Source organism: Protopterus annectens, chromosome 8.part0 (assembly GCF_019279795.1).
Source record: "Protopterus annectens isolate FY-2018-M chromosome 8.part0, PAN1.0, whole genome shotgun sequence".
NCBI lineage: Eukaryota > Metazoa > Chordata > Ceratodontiformes > Protopteridae > Protopterus > Protopterus annectens.
This window is the reverse complement of record NC_056741.1, coordinates 697,384,490-697,398,667: the sequence shown is the minus strand read 5'-3', so window position 1 is coordinate 697,398,667 and position 14,178 is coordinate 697,384,490.

Sequence of the window (14,178 nt, the reverse complement as noted above, 5' to 3'; positions counted from 1 at the left end):
AACATGCAAAGCTATAGAAATAATTATCATAAAAATGATTAATAAGGACATAGAAAACCTTCAAACACTGGATCCAACCCAGTTTGATTTCATCAAGGGCAGATCATGCCTACTCAACTGGTAGCCTTCAATACATGAGGGAAAAATGGAGCATACTGCCTACCCTGACCTTTGTAATACATTTCATACAATACCTCACTCAGGAATTGCAAATAAACTTTCAGATATATGCATAAAACCCCTGTGTTATGTGCTGGATTGCCAGCTGGCTATCAGGACCCAGGAAGTTAAGATGGGAAGACTACCTCTACAAAGAAGTCACCAGTGGAGTTCTTCAGGGCTTTGTGCTGGGTCCACTTCTTTTTGGCATCTACTTCTCAGAAGTCAGGGCTAATGTCAGGTACCTCTGGCTGACCAAGTTTTCAGATGATTGCAAACTAGGGGAAGTCACAGAATTCCCCCGAAGCACTAACATTCTACAGGAAGGACTGACACAGACAAATGACTGGTTTCAAAGCCATGGCTTGAACCTCAATGCCAAAAAATGCATAATACTACACTTTGGGAAGTCAACCACCATAGGAAATTTCCTAATTGATAAAAAATCCTAATAGCAGAACCAGTAGCAAGAGATTTTGGCACGTATGTAGATAGTAACCTGGCTTTCGACCAGTATGTGTCTAAGATAGTAAAGAAATCATCCTGTGTTACTCAACTTATAAGCAAGAGCATGGCATCTGTGTCCAAGGAAGTTATTGTTCCACTATATTTGACATCCATTAGGCTCATCATTGAGTACAACTTCCCCTTCAGTATGTACCTGATCAGGCACATGCAACAAATGAAACGTCTACAGATGTTCCTCACAAAAGAATACAGAACATAAACAGCATATCCATTGCAGTTCACCTCAAAGACCTATCCCTACATGCTGTTTCTTACAGACTGTTGAGAGGCAATCTGTGCCTAGCATACAAGGTATCCTTGGATTCTACTCTGTGGACCTTTTCCATATCTGCAAAACAAATATCATTAGAATTACTCAATCTAGGGATTTAAATTTTCCTTGCAACATAAATTGGAGACATTAGAGGGATATGTATGTGTCTCAAAGAATTACCCTTTTCTGGAACAGGCTTCTAATCCATGTGAACCAGAGCTCTTCCCAAATGCTATTCATGAGAAACTTGGACCAGTTGATGGGAAATCAGAAATATACCCCAGCACTAGCATCTATGTTTTTAATGGACAGAGACAGCCTGTAAATATTTCCCTAGCTTACATATACCCCTTAAATGATGTTTAAGGCATATAAACTTGTGGGATACATTGGGATGCTTGTCTAAGCTTATATTAGGCCCCAGTGGTCATTCACTTGTTGTACACCAATGAACCGATGAACCTATGACCATTTACCCAGATATTATGTAGGACAGATTGCCAGACTTCTGGCTCCAAGAACTACATATGAGGTTGTCTGGTTATTTATTTATTTTTTTTAGTTTTATTAAGGGGATGTAGTCCATTTCCATGGTGTCCTCACATACCCTCTCCCATTACACTTCTGTGTTCTATAGTTAACTGGTCCAACTACTTTCCAAGTGCTTGTCACAGTGATCTAAACTCCATTCTTATTACTACTTGAAAAGCAAGAGCTTTTAATGGTCACATATAAGGTTACGTTCTCAGAATTGTATTAGCTTTCACAGTGGCTTATTTATTGTCTTTGCTGATACATAGAACAGGTGGCTTCAGATCTTTAACTAATAAGAAAAGCAGTTTTATCTCCTTGCTAGAATCAGAAAACCCATTTCTTGTACACAGACTTGAAATTAAAATGGACTGACAAACCCATGTCATGTACAAAGACCTGAAAACTGAGGGAAACACTTTATCTTGATCCACAAAGGCATGTTATCTAGAACCTACAGCTTTTAACTACAGTGTATGCCACTCACTGTTCAGTCAGCGTGTGTAGATAAGCTTTCTTGACAGCAAGATTCATTGCTGATTTCATTTCAGTCTGCTCACACAGAACACATAACTGTACTAACGGTTCCTTAAATCAGCTACAAAACAGTGGCAGTAACTGAATTTCTTATAAAATATTATCTTTCCTAAGCTTCTTTAGTCCATAAGCCCAAAGCAATAGCAGCCTAGCAGGTGAAGTTAAACTGTACGTATAGCTGATACCATTGGACCAGATGTCACTTTCATTTCAGGTTGAATGATGCATACTGCAGCAGCAGAAATCCTGATGTTTAGATGTTTACTTGATATGAGGTGAAGAACGGGAAGAACTTGAAAAAGAAACTGTGCAAACGTTGAATTGCCAAAGGAAAAATTACTTTCACCAAAACACTAAAAATCAGTAACTTAATATATTCTGTTCTGAAGTTATGCACCCCAAGTTAAATGAGTTTATCCCCTTGCACTGGCCATTATCAAGACACACATGATTCTTAAATGGCACAGAATCTTCAGCGAAATTAATTTAGTAAAAGACATTGCTCCCAGTAGCAGTTCTGCTTCTGAGCCAGCAATGACATCAGTAATGGCAGCCTGCATTATGAAACAATGATATGCGCCTATGTCAAATATGTCACAGCTCTGTGTATAAGTTATTTTCTAAAACTATGATTTATACTTACCAAGAATGTATTGGTTAGCTATCTGCTGTTGGGATGTCATTGTTTCAAGGCATCATGTGATTATTAACTTGTCAACTAATCAAATGTTCTACAGCCAGTATGATTGTGCAGTCCATTTCTGTGTCTTCTCTGACAAATTGTTACAAAAACATTGTGGGATAAAGTTTCCATATTTTGAAAAAGATATAAACATAATGGAAATAATTGAAAAAAAAGTACTTTTGATCTATTTTTTTTTAATTATTACTAATGTACTCCTGGGGGTTTCAGGAAAGCAAAATGTAGAATATGATCAAAAGTGTGTAGAAAAAGCATGTTTCTGACTGATCTGATAGATTAATAATGAAAAGAATTAAACAAAATACACTATGTATGGTTCTGCCAGTTTACTACTCTACCCCTTAGTAAGGAAAAAGGACACTAACTGGAAATTGGGGGACAAAATGACAGCCAGTATACTTTGTCTTCACAAAGAATGCTATTTATAGTTGTGATTATACGGTGCCCCAAGGCAGCCAGAGATGATTTCTTATAAATGATTTAATTCCGATTGTTCATCTTTCTCTTCTGGGTCCTTGAGAACAAGCAGCTGAAGTTTATAATTTTACAACTATAGATGGAGGAGTATTATTGTCTAGATTAATCTTTTAAGGGTGTGTTTCAAGAATCTCTCTCTTTTACAGTGAAACTTGGCTTGAGTTCCTTAAATTGATTTGCACTGTACTACAGCAGTAGAAGTGAAAACGCTTATTTTGTTAAAGTTGTGCCAGCATTACTTGAGTACACTCTAAAGTGGTATAAGAGAATACAAACTGATTTGTAATTTGAACAGAGGGTAGCACAACCAAATGCAAATGAACATGCTATAATACATCTGTAGAATGATTCCAAAAGAGGGAGATACATAATATTAGGCCAGCTGCATGCTAACATTTCTTAGTGGACGACCTAGAATTGTGGCTCTAGCAGCTCAATTACCCTTTTTCTGCTGCATACAGCAAAACATTCTTTATTGCTTGTGAGAAGCTGCACAGAACGGGCCACCAGCTGCTTCCTCATTATGTCGTTCTATTTTCTGTAGCTGTATAATACAAACTGAACTGCATACAATCATGTTGTACTGTAGTACAATGGTGCAACATGCTACAATCGGGTTGTACTGTAGTACAATGGTGCAACATGCTACAAAAGGGTTGTACTGTAGTACAATGCTGCAATATGCTACAGTCGAGTTGTACTGTACTACAATGGTGCAGCATGCTACAATCAGGTTGTACTGTAGAGCAATAGTGAAAAATGCTACAATCAGGTTGCACTATAGTGCAATGGTGCAATGTGCTACATTTGGGTTGTACTGTAGTACAATGGTGCAACATGATACAGTCAGGTTGTACTGTAGTACAATGGCGCAATGTGCTACAGTCAGGTTGTACTATAGTACAATGGTGCAACATGCAACAATGGGGTTTTACTGTAGTACAGTGGTGCAATGTGCTACAATTGGGTTGTACTGTAGTACAATGGTGCAATGTACTACAATTGGGTTGTACTGCAGTACAATGGTGCAACATGCTACAATTAGGTTGTGCTGTACTACAATGGTGCAACATGCTACAATCAGGTTGTACTGTAGTACAATGGTGCAACATGCTACAATCAAGTTGTACTGTAGTACTATGGTGCAATGTGCTATGGCAACCCAGTGGCATACAAAGCAGTTGCCTAATGAAGCTTGTCTAAGAACTCCATCTGAGTTGTTGAGTTGCATTAATTATTTTTATGCAGTAACTGGTCTTTAGTGGTGAGATGTTCTTCTGTGTAATATCCTTGTGACATTGCATTTTGTAATATGTAACAATTTATTTTTAAGAATTTTTCATTAATCTCAGCGTATGTGATCCACAGTATTTATAAACAAAGAGGAATGGTAGGAAAAGCCAATAATATCAGTAAAGACTGACTAGGCATCTGAAACATGCTTGTATATGTCTGTGTGTGTGCACCTTAACTTGGGTAATGAACACAAGATAGATAGAGAAATAAATGCACACACACACACACACACACACACACACACACACACACACACACACACACACACACACACACACACAATGATGCACTTTATTAGCGTAATAAGGAGTAACAGAAGTACATATTAGCAATACTGAACTCTTTGCACCTAAGAGCTGTGCCTTCCAATATCCCTGCAAATAAGTTAGTATTTTGTTTTGTTTGTACACCCTTCCTTATCTTATATACCTATATTTTGGAAATATGGGAAAGAGAGTAAAACAATTATGCAACTTACAATATTTCAGCATCTGACCAGTGCCAAGGCATTAAGTCTGTTCCGTTCTTTTTCTCCCCTCCCCATATACACAGTAATGCTGTCTCCAAATTGGTGGGAGGTCAGCTCTGTTATAACTCTGAATCAGTGAATGTACACGGATACATAATCCATAAATCTGAATCAGTGAATGTACATGTATACCTAATCCATAAATCTGAATCAGTAAATGTACATGTATACATAATCCATAAATCTGAATCAGTGAATGTACATGTATACATAATCCATAAATCTGAATCAGTGAATGTACATGTATACATAATCCATAAATCTGAATCAGTGAATGTACATGTGTACATAATCCAGAACCTAGTTTAGAAAGTCAGTGCCTCATTTCTAGGTGCTAGAGGCCCACAACCAGTGAATGTATGTCTCTTCAAAGACCTTACACACGAGAGTAGAAATCCTAAGCTGTGATGTATTTATAAATTTGAAACTAGTCTACTTAGCAGCCCAGGAATCAAGAGAATTTGTTTAATTTACCATGCTACAGTAAACAATAACAGCAAAAGGTCTGCATATAAACTACAAATGCGCACAAATACAGTAATAAAATGCAGACTTGATTTCTCAATTCACGTTTAAGTTGGTTTGGCCATAGTAAGTTAACTCTTTGAACCTGTAGTATATTTTTAAATTTTGTTTGTCTTTTTTTAAACAGTGTGGATACCCTAGTCCTCCATGACCTATTTCAGTTAAAACTAGAAACAGTCTAAATTTAATACAACAAAGTACCTAAGTTAAAAAAAAATCTCATTGATTAAAAATGCAAAGGTAAAGAATGCTCAACTCTAAGTAAAATACTTTATTAGTGTAGACTGACTAACATTAACAGTTAAAGTGTGGGGCGACATGAAACTCTGTGGGAGGTGACAGTTATAAAAAAAATCATATGGCAAAAGATCAAAAATGTCAGGTGGAACAGTGACAACTTGGCAGGAAAGTAAAGTGGCACCTTTGCATAGATATAAGCATTGATCAGGTGAGTGAGTTTCCATGGCATGCAGTTTCGCTGAGATTAGGGCAGAGAACTGAGTAAGCTTTTGTATTACTTGTCAGCTTGTGATAAAGACTGGACTGAAAGTGTTGGGAATGTGAATAAGAATGCAGTTTCTGCCTCTATGAGGCAAGAGAAGACTTATGAGGACAAAGAGAAAAAGGAAGACAAAATTCAGGCTGAAGACATCTGAAGAGAAGAATGCAATGAATAACCTAACCTGAAAATAGGCCATAGTATGCAGACCAAGGCATACACAGTCATCAGTTATTTGGTCTGGACTGGAAGGTGGCAGCATTCTGAAGATTTGTATTGCAATTAGTGTTTGTAACACAAAAGAGTGCTAGAAGAGGAAAGCAGCAATCCATTTAAGATTTGAGTACCCCTTTGTTAAGGAAAATCCTAGCTCAAGAGACAGTAACCTGGATATAATTTGACATGTCCTGAGTTGTTTATTCAGTTTTGTCATTATATAAAGTTTACATGCCCATATTAAAACGAGGGCAAGATAAAGGCACAAGTATTTATAGAAATGGGCAGTTTTAATTACCACAAATGAAGAATGAAAACTCATATACCAGAAATGGGGAATAGTCTGTGAATTATAATAATGTGGGTCATTGTTTTGCACTCTTTACTGTTTATTCAAAATATAGGTATATCAGATATGAAAGAGTGTACCAAATAATATATAATAATAATATCAGAATTAATTATACAATTCAGAGTGCTCTACCAATAGAAAATCCAAAGAAGGCTACACCTAAGATGCTATTTAATAGTATAAGAATTTGAAACAGATTTGAGTTTTACCAGGTGCTTTGTAGAATTAATTGTTGATACATCTGGTAGCTCCCAAATAACAGCAGTGGTCCCAGGACTGGGAATGAGGTGCACCATTTGAGATGCAAGAGTATGGGAAGGAAAGGGAGCTTCAGATTTCGCAGACATGCATTTACTGGCTAGATATTCAGAGAAGAAATGCACCAAGCCCTGGCTTGGAAAATGAAGAATCATTGACTGACTGGTAGCATCCAACTATATATAAAGCTTTTCAGAGATTAAATATTCTTGCAGACAGCTGTTCTGAAGAGGGCAGTAATGATGGCATCAATGCTCCTGGAGGCAATGTAACACACTGGGTGACAGAAAATGCTTTTGTTCTGCAAAACTATTGTCTCAAGACTTTTGGCAAAAGGGAAATTATGAAAACAGGGAAATAGTTAAGAGGATTGGAGCTATCACCCTTCTTGGGACAAAACCAGTGGTTTCCAGCTGTCATGGAATGATCAGCTGAGCATGTTACAAATCTGGAGAGGTGAAAGCTAAGCGACAGGGTTTCAGAACCTAGCTTGATGGTCATGTGGTCCGAAACAAGTCATATTTATTCTGGTAGGTAAATTCACAGTATTATAACGTGATGTCTTGCTATATATTCTGAAACTGAAAGGGAATTGTGTTTGTCATAGCAGCCATTATTCTGGTAGCAATTTTAGTGAGAGTCCTGAGATGGCACTGGAATAGAAGGTGGTTCAGGGGAAAAAAATTGAAACAAAGATTTTACATGTATTATTGAGATCCAGATGTAAGACCCCATGCAGTAATAGATGAAGGAGTTCAACAGACTACTGGTTTGATGGGTGATTAACACTATTAAAAGGAGACAAACCAAGCTCAAAGGCTTTCATCACAGGTAGAGTCTTTACCTTTATAATATTATTACTTTTTTATACATATACACACACACACATACACACACACTATCTATCTATATATATATATATATATATATATATATATATATATATATATATATATATATATATATATATATATATATATATATATATATATATATATATATATATATATAGCTGCGGTGGTGGTGCTGCGGTAGCATTGTCGCCTCACAGTAAGATGTTGTCCTGTTTGATTCTCAGCTAAAGTGTCTTCTGTGTGGAGACATGCATGAATGGGCTTACCTTCGTTGAAGGTTGTGCGTCAGACCAGGCAAGTCGGTACGTAAAAATCTACTGCCGGAGTTCCACTGTGGTGACCCCTAACCGGGAAAAGCCAAAAGATACAACATATATATATATATATATATATATATATATATATATATATATATATATATATATATATATATATATATACATGGTGGCCTGCTGTTGGTCTAACTGTTCATTTACTGACATCTGTTTAATCAACCACTTTTGGTTGATACATACAGATGGTTGACAGTTGCGTGAGATGTGAGACTGACAATCCCTGGGTAGGGGAATATTTCCTTTTCTTGGGGATTGCAATATCTTGAAGTTAGTATATGTAATTATCAATGGGTATTGGGGTGCAAAGGGCTTGCCCCCATCAAGAAACAATATTATTTTTTGCATATGCATAGGTTCTTTCTTGCTGTATGCATGTTAATGCATCAATGTTTGGTTTGTTAACCTTTAGTGGTCAACGCTATAGAGGTCGACATATTGACTACTCAAATGAAGTGAGTGGGTCCATACACACACACACACACACACACACACACACACACACACACACACACACACATATATATATATATATATATATATATATATATATATATATATATATTCTGTCATTTACTATGATTGCATAATTGCAATTTCAGTGCTACAGCTGCATTGTTGATAAAAAGAACCCTAGGGTCGGCCCTCCTACCTGGTTAAAAAATTAGTAGGTAAATAAGTAAAGAAATAAATACAGCAGCTTCTCTATTTTAAATTAAATACGCCTATGTGACTTTAGTTTGCAATTTTGCACATTTTATTAGCCTGTAGGGTCTAGGAGTATAGAGGAACTCTCCTTTAATTAATTTTCTGATGATACATACAATATCCAATACAGGCAGACATGCTGGGGATTGAGTCAGCATGAGAGGCAGCACTTTTTATCATAGGATCAAGGGATCATAGGAAGTTAGTAGGCTATTGGCCCTGAGGCCCTTACAAGCCTAGCCAAGAATTTAACCCATGTTCCAACTAGTCAGCACCCTATGCCACTGTCCAGCAGGGACACAGGTGGAATCCCAGGGGTGTATTTTCTGTACCCCATCCAGTTGTCCAGGGTGTGCTTAAAAAGGGTTAATGACATATTCTGCTTGATGTGGAGTCTATTACCCAAAAGGGAGAGTTCCACCAACAAGTCCTATTGATATCACAGACCAGGCTGAGGTCACGCATGCAGGTTACTCGAGTGGAGCTTGACTTGCAGATATGCAGCAGTCCCATCAGGGCAGAGTCTGAGATTGCTTTGTATGCCAGACAGAGGTCACCTCTGAGGAGTCTGTATGAGACTTTGTAGTGGGACAGGGCCTTTACCCTATCTGTGTGGGGTAGATGTTTGAGGCCCTGGATTCCCCTGGTGAGGAACCTCTGTGGTCTCTCCAGCTGCTGCATGTGCTTTGTGAGTTACATGCCGAAAGAGGCATTGCACTCAATAATGGATCTTATTAGGGAAGAATACAGGGATGTTATGACCACCCTGTCCCTGGATGAGATACCCTTACTAATGAGGTGAGCCATGTAGAAAGCTTTCCATACAACAGAGGAAATATGGTGGTGAAAAGTCAGTTTGTTATCAACCTGGGTACCCAAGTCCCTCATGACTGATTGCATGCTTAGGACCTAATTATCAGTGTGATAATCTGTGGTAACATCATTCTCCCCAAAGGCGATGATGATGCATTTTTGGCATTCATTTTGAGGCCACGTTTCTAGCATCTGTCATTTGTTTGGGTCAGACCTTCTTGGAGGATGTCCACATCACTAGGGGAATTGACAACGGCACCCAGCTTCCAGTCATCTGCAAACTTGGACAGCCATATCTCACTGGCTTTAGCCTGCACCTCAGAAAAGTATTTCCCAAACACCAGAGGCCCCAAGACCGATCCCTGGGGTACACTGCTTGTTACTAGTCTATTGTTTGAGGTGGCTTCCCCTATTTTGACTAGGTGGGTTCTATCAGTGAGTCTGCTACCCATCTGGTAACATATGGATTGATGCCTAGTTGAGAGAGTTCATCTATTATACATGAGTGGGGCACAGTATCAAAGACTTTGGCCAGGTCAAGGTAGGTGGTGTGCACCATCTTCCCCTCATCCATAGGCTTGGTGACTGTCTCAAAGAAATTGACCAAATTTAACAGGCATGACCTCCCCTTGATGAAAACAAACTGTGTGGGATTGAGTGTCTGGAGGTTGCCAATGTCTTTGTTAATTAGGTCCATGATAATCATCTCCATGGCCTTGCAGATCAGGCTAGTTAGGCTAATGATAATTTCCTGGCTCAGTGGACACTCCAGCTTTGTGCAAAGGAATGGCAGTGGCTGTTTTTCAGTTAGCTGGGATGAAGCCAGTACTCAGGCTTTGGTTGAATAGGGTTGTCATGCTGCCATCCCAGCTATCTGGAATTTTGTAAATAATTCTATGTTATTTGTGAATATTGATATGATTTATACAGAACTTTATGTTATGTACTGAGCTTCAAGAATGTAACCACAGCATATCCTGCTGGAACATAGAAGATTTACCTGCAAAACTTAAGAATAGTTGAGTTTAATTTACTTTATAGCTGGATCATAAACAAAATATGTATCTCCTGGTTTCATTTCAATAGCAGACACAATGTCTAGAGCTAGACATTTTTCTATTGTATTGAAAGAAAAGTAATTACTGGGCTTAAAATTTAAAGTGTTTTATTGTTTTACAACTTCCAAGATCTGGCAAATATTTGAGAGATATGTGTTTTTAACACAGAGATGTGAACTTCTGTTAAATTTCTGTTTAGCCTGGGAACTGAAGTCAGGTGACAAAGAGGGAAGAAATGCAAGCTGGCCCAGCAGTAATGTTTGATATTAATTTGGGAACTCACTCAGAGAGAGACTGAATTTTGTATTTTGTCTTGGACCTAGCAAGAACATCCATGCATCATCATCTGCACTTGCCTGTCTGTAAGTAAGTTCGTAGGCATAGTATCTCTTTTAGATATAGATAGTAATATAGTAAAGATTAGTTTAGATGTTTTCTGTATTTAAATGGGGGATTATTCTGGTCATGGTGAATCTTTGGTATTCTTTTAGTAAAAGATGAGAAATATACCCCCCTATTTTAAAACAATCATTCTGAACCAATTGGATTAATAGAGAAGATAATAATAACACAAATAAAAATGTAATATGTAATTTGGAGATGAGTTTGGATGACTGAAGAATTAGAGAGATTAATCAGAATAACTGAAAGATTTTAGAAGGTAACAAGGAACTGTTTGAAGTAGTAGGCAGTAAGTCTAATTTTGTTTACAATAATTAATATAATTTGAAAAATATGTTTCATCTTGACAGTACTAAGTATACTTCAGAATACCTGCATACCCAAAAAGGAGATGGTATGTACAAATGTGGTAATTGTAGCTATTGTAGATATATTTTGAAGGACCTGTTATTAATGTACAGACTTATCTCAGTACAATTAAATTGCCAGGGCATTTTACATGTAAAATAAAGGGAGTGGTGTACATTTGTTTATGCAGTGGATGCTCAGGATTTTATGTGGAAATGACGACTAGGTCCCATTACGAAAGAATAAGGGAACACTGCTATAGTATAAAAAAGAAAGATGACAAAAGTTCCTTATATAAACATACAACTGAATGTGGGGTATACAAGAAATTTCTTTTTTCTATTTTAGAATTGGGCAGGTTAGATTTAAGGGGTGGTGACTTTAAGAATTTCGTAGAGCAAAGGGAACCTGTTGGCAAATTAGACTTGAAGCAGATAAGACACCAGAGTTATTAACATTAAATGTTTTTAAAGAGCAGAAAATTGCATTCTAAAAAAGTTTGAAGTAGTTTTATTACTAGTTTTATTGCTGTTATATTTAAGTTGAATTTGAAGTCACATGTTTTAAATTAGATTCTTAGATGATTATGTTAATTAAAGTGTGTATAAATGATGGTAAGAAACTGGTGATTTGTAGTGAGTTCTGAAGAAGTCTTAGGACGAAAGCGGTCAAATAAAGGTGCACGCTAAATAGAATTGCGGTTTTTCATTGTATTCCAGTCCTCAAGCCTGTGTATCAGTATTTTTTGAGTTTGATGTTTTCTGTATTTATTTGAGACTGTCCTGCAATGTTGTTTTAAATACTTCCTGTGATTTTGAACTCTGAAGTTATTGTGTTTGTGTACTGAGTATTGTCTTGCTCTTTTATTATTTATTATTAAATATATTTAAACCTATCTTTGTGGCTGATATTTGTGAAACATATTTAAGCTCTTAGAGTACTTGCATATGTATTTGGTGACACTGTACAGACCACTCCTAAATAGCCCCACTCTTGATCAGACTACCATTTGGATTATTAGTAACATTACTCAGTAAGATTAACACCCTTTTTTTAAGGGCCTTATAGTAGCTGATAAAGAGTTGGCTGGTGGCAGCTGGAACTACTTTATAGTTTGGGCAGAAGGGGGCATAGCTATTAAACCTGTGCCAGCCTTTCCCATGTGTGTGTGTGTGTGTGTGTGTGTGTGTGTGTGTGTGTGTGTGTGTGTGTGTGTGTGTGTTTGTATATAAATCAAATCTCAAAGTGTGTGTGTGTGTCAGCTACTTGGGCAGGGACACGAAGCACTGGTTGGACAGAGAGTGTGCTGAAGGTTTTGGCTTGGCCACTCAGCTGAGACCTCATCCCTATAGCTGTGCCAGTGGGGAGTCTTACTGGGGATCTGGAGAAATAGGGAGAAACCAGCCCCAGACTAACTGTGATCTCTGTGTGCTCTTAAGGAAAATTGCACTTTATTGTGTGTATACTTGTCATCCTCCCAGTGTGTATGTTCCCTAACTATTTCCAGTGGTGAGGATTGAGGCTCTTTGATTACTGGGCAAGTGCAGGGGTATCACAAGGGTGCTTAATGGTGCTGTGAGTTCCTGTCTGAGTTAATGTAGGATGCAGCCTGGGATGTTATCAGGTCCCATGGAGGCTGTATTTTTTGCCATTGAGAGGGCAGTGATGACTTGCTCTTTAGAGATAAGGTGAGGGGGCAGGTATTGGGGATGTCCTGTTTTACTGATGGGGCACAGAGAGGTGAAGTTTTCACTGAACCTGTCTATCAACAGGTTGGCTATATGCGTTTGTGTATGTGGTGCCCTTGCCAACCAGTAATGAGCAGATCTGGGTGCTTCCCTTGAGATTGTGGACATATGTGAAGAAGGTCTTATGACTGTGTTTAGTAGATGTGGCCAGTTTGGACGTGAAGTTTGCTTTGGAGGATTTCACTAATGCTCTTATTTGCTTGTTCAGGCTATGGAGAAATTGTTCCAATTAGGTATCTGTTCCTTGTTGGTCCTGGGCTGCAATTGTTTCCTTTTATTATAGAGTTTATTTATTACAGATGTCCACCAGACAGGTTTACTCTTCCTTGAGAAGGATGATTTCATTCTGTCAGGTATTCCTAATTCCATGCAGCTATATAAATGCACATACAGTACTTCGGTGTAGGTTTGGACATAAGTGCCAGCTCCTATGGAGGGGGAGGGGGCTGTGAAGCTGTTTATATTTTTCCTCAGAAAGTTGTAATCAGCTTTGGAGAAGTTATTTTGTTTGACTCTAGTTAGGGGAGGGGAGACCAAGGAAGATGGTGACTTCAAAAGTGACCTGTTTGTGGTCAGAACTTACCAGGGATGATGACACTGTAGGAATGCTGCAGTGGTTACTCATGTTGGTTAATACCAAGCCCAAGATATTTTCATCTCTTGTGGAGGTGTCTACCACTGGTCCAAGGCATTTGCATTTTATAAAGTGATACCTTAACAAATGCTAGTCAACTTGGAGAGGGGTCTGTTTTCTCACTTTAACAGTCTGTGAACGTGTGCAGTCTAGAGCAGAAGGGAAACATAACAAATATATTCTTATGATATCAATCTGTTAAGGTGGCCCCTCCTTGATGGAGCCTAAAGCTGGGTGCATCCTTTATGGCTGCCAACATGCTGCATATTCTTCTGGAAATGCTTACTTTCAGGGATGAGAGTGTTCTTTTAACAATGCACTGCATGATGACTTGCATTGAGTATTAATGTGTGCTTATTCCCACACACCTACTCATTTTTCTTCTTGACACTAGTGAGCATTTTCCTTCAAATCAAGA